The sequence below is a fragment of the Coptis chinensis genome, chromosome 1 (genome assembly GCF_015680905.1).
Source record: "Coptis chinensis isolate HL-2020 chromosome 1, ASM1568090v1, whole genome shotgun sequence".
In the NCBI taxonomy this organism is placed as follows: Eukaryota; Viridiplantae; Streptophyta; class Magnoliopsida; order Ranunculales; family Ranunculaceae; genus Coptis; species Coptis chinensis.
Genome location: NC_141456.1, coordinates 50,010,150 through 50,014,455, shown reverse-complemented (window position 1 = coordinate 50,014,455; position 4,306 = coordinate 50,010,150).

The window sequence follows — 4,306 nt, the reverse complement described above, 5'->3', positions numbered from 1 at the left end:
CATTTCATGTTAGATTTATAATCCTTTGCGAGATCATACGAATCGCTACAGATTTCTTCAAGCTCATTTAATTGCAATTTGCGCTTGACACCCGCCTCATCAAAATTGAAGTTAAGGATTTTTATAGCCCACATAGCATGGTGCTCCAATTCAACGGGCAAGTGAAAAGATTTTCCAAATCCAAGTCTAAAGGGAGACATACCTATAGGAGTTTTAAAAGCAGTCTTATACACCCATAAGGCATCAGTTAGACGCTTAAACCAAGCTTTCATATCAGGATTTACAGTTGTTTCTAATATTTTTTTACTTTCCCTATTAGAGACTTCTACTTGACCACTAGTTTGTGGATGATAAGGAGTTGCCACCTTATGGGTAACTTCGTACTTTTTAACTAGAAAATGTATTCCTTAACAAAAAACACAACTGTCTTATGGTCATTGTTACGGTAAGCCCATTTAGACACATAGTCCACGACAACAAGAATATAAATAAAACCGTGGGAAACAGGAAAAGGACCCATGAAATAACTGCCCCATACATCAAAAATTTATACTACCATAATGGGATTTAAGGGCATCATATTACGTTTGGTGATTCGCTCCAGTTGTTGGCAACAGACACACGTCTTGTAACGCACTTTGGCATCTTTAAAAAGGGTAGGCCAATAAAACCCACATTAAAGAAGTTTAGCCACTGTTTTCATACCACTAAAATGGTCACCACACGCTTTGTCATGACAGAACGATAGAACCTCATTATATTCCCACTGGGGAATGCAACGAGGAATAATCTGATCCGTACAATACTTAAAAAGGCAGGGCTCATCCCAGTAGTATAACTTAGCTCTGGCCAAGAACTTCTTACGTTCATTTCTTGACCAAACATCAGGAATAATATCAAAAGCTAAATAATTCACAATATCAGCATACCATGGTGCAGAAAAAATAGCATAAAGATTCTCATCAGGAAAAGAGTTAGGTATGGACTCAGAATCACTATCATTCTAATTTGTTAGTCTAGATAAGTGGTCGGCAACTACATTTTCGACCCCTCGTTTATCCTTAATTTCTAAGGTGAACTCTTGCAGGAGAAGAATCCATCGGATCAATCTCTATTTAGCATCCTTCTTTGCGAGAAGGTACCTAAGGGTTGTATGGTCCGTGTAAACTAAAGTCTTAGTACCAACCAAATAAGGACGAAACTTATCTAAAGTATAAACTACAGCTAAAAATTCTTTTTTCGTAGTTGTATAGTTTCTTTGAACATCATTTAAAGTTTTACTAGCATAATAAATAACAGTGGACTTATTATCTCATTTCTGTTCCAACACAGCACCAACAACATAATAACTAGCATCACACATGAGTTCGAAAGGTTTAGACCAATCGGGAGGCTGTATAATCGGTGTAGATGTTAAAGAGGGCTTTTAAAGTTTCAAAAGCTTGTTTACAATTATAATTGAAATAAAAAATGGCATCCTTTAAAAGCAGAGTAGTTAAAGGCCTAGCTATTTTTGAAAAATCTTGATAAAACGCCTATAAAAACCTACATGGCCTTGAAATGCTCTAATGTCACGGACAGTCCGTGGTATAGGTAGAGACGCTATCTTATCTAATTTGGTCTTATCTACTTCGATGCCATCACTAGATACAATATGCCCTAGCACTATTTCTTTTTTAACCATAAAATGACATTTTTCCCAATTTAAAACTAGATTCTTCTCTTCACACCGTGTCAAAATCTTAGACAGGCAGTCAGTGAAAGAGACTCCATAGATAGAAAAATCATCCATGAAGCGCTCCACCATGTCACTAAATATATGAAGCATACACCGCTAGAAGGTACCAGGAGCATTACAAAGGCTAAAAGACATTTGTTTATAGGCATATTGAGCATCTGATCGATAAAGGGTAAAGGAAAATGATCCTTTCATTTCATAGCATTTAAACGTCTGTAACCCCTTTTCATACAGATCCTCCATTTCATAGGGACTCGTGTGGAAACATATTCACCCTTAGCATTACGCACCATGGTAACCCCTGATTTCTTAGGAACTACATGAATGGGACTTACCCATTCGCTATCGGAAATGGGATATGTGATACCCCCATCGAGTAACCGTAAGACTTCTTCCCTAACCACCTCTTTCATGGCAGGGTTCAAGCGACGTTGTGGTTCACGAGAAGTCTTTGCACTATCCTCCAAATAGATACGATGTGTGCATACATTAGGGTCAATCCCCTTAATGTCGTCTAGGGACCAACCAATCGCAGAACGATATTCCCTAATCACCCTAATCAAACATGCCTCTTCATTCGCAGACAACAGAGAAGATATAATTACCGGATAACTACCATCCAGATCAAGTTGAATATACTTCAACTCAGAAGGAAGAGGTTTAAGCACAGGGGTGGGAGGAATGTCGATAAAGGCTTTTGGAGGTTCCTCATCGTGAATAGTGAAAACTTGTTTAGGTATCAAATCTTCATACTCGGTAGATGGAGCTACAGAAGGATCTAAGATAGGTGTAGACTCAAAAAGGGTGTTGACTTCCTCTACGTAGGAGTCATCATCAAACTCTGAACTTTTGAAAGAAAGGAATTTATGCATCTGGTTTTCTAGAAACGTGTTATTAAAATAGTCTTGAGCTAAGCTCTAGATCATGTTAAGCTCCCCATCTATATACGAATCTGGTAACTATTTCATCATTTTAAAAACATTTACCTTAACAGAAAGATGGCCAAAAGACATGGACATCGAACCATTGCGGCAGTTTATAAGTGTGTTGGCAGTTGCCAAGAAAGGACGTCCTAAAATGATAGGAACAGAGTCATTAGCGACTTTTGTATCGAGGATAACGAAATCAGCCGGATAGTAGAAATAATGAACCTTAACAAGCACGTTTTCAACCACACCCTTAGGATACTTAATAGGCCGATCAGCTAGTTGCAATGTCATTTTAGTAGGTTGCATCTCCTATAGACCTATTTGTTTATATAAATAATAAGAGAGTAATTTAACACTCGCCCCCAGGTCGAATAGCGCGGTTGTCGTATGGGTATCCCCTAAGGTGCATTATACAGTAGGATGACCAGGGTCCTTGTACTTAACGATTCCATTATGTTCGAATAAAGTTGGAAAATGTTCAGTTAAAAAGGCGTCTTTAGGAATATTTGTCTTACGCCTAGTAGTGCACAACTCTTTGAGAAACTTAGCATGGTAAGGTAACTTTTTAATTGCTTCAAGAAAAGGTAGGTTTATCGTTAGATTTTTGAAAACTTCCCTAATCTCATCAAAATTCGTATCCTTGGTTAACATGGCTAATCTATGGGGAAATGGTGGTTTCTCTCTATATTTAGCATATGGATCAATAGGATGTTTAACCTTAGCCTTTTGTTTCTTAGGTTGTGGTTTAACTGATACCTCTACAGGGGTAGGATATCTTCAGTTTCTAGTTCGGTATCTAATAAGTTATCATTTGTTATGACTACTGGTGGTGTAACAACGGGCATATTTACGGCGTTATCAACCACTTTGTTAGAACAGAGAGTGGTGATAACATTAACTCACCTATGTCTCCATTTTCATTACTAGTATTATTGTTTATCTTAAAGGCTGTGTTTGGTGTTTTAGAATTAGGTATCGCTTGACCTGGAAACACACCCTTTGGTTGTACTTTCTCTTGGGTTAACTGCTGTAAGGAAAGTTGGATGGACTATAAAATCTATTGTTGGGTTTGCATAAAGACGTCGAAACGATCCGGTTGTGGAGGAGTGGTTATTACAGGTTGTGTGACAGGAACTATGTCATGTTGAATATTAATGGGTTAGTTGTGATAGTTATTATTTACCGGAGCAGCCGCTATTAGCATTATAATTATTATTGTTATAATTATTATAATTACCTTGTCCTTGTCCTTGTCGTGGTGGAGCTTGGTTGTAATTGTTTGCTGGCCTAACAATTTGATTATTATATCCTGGAGGTGTAACTTGTTGATTATTTCTCTAACTGAAGTTGGGATTTGTCTCCAAGGGGCGTTAGGAATAGGATAGCTATTAATGGAGCAAACATTATCTGGTTGTGATGGTCGTTGTTCATAGGCGAGAGAACAATAGGAGTCGGGGTGCTCAGGACTCAAAAAGAAATTACATGGAATAGAGTTGACATTCATGATGGGGGTAGGCTTTTGTTGAACCGAAATAGCTTCTACCTTTTTAGTGAGAGATTCTATTAAAGTTTTAAGCTTGGGATCAGGTTTAATCTCAAACATACTAGCAGCCTTAACTGTTGAAGAAGAACTAGAGGA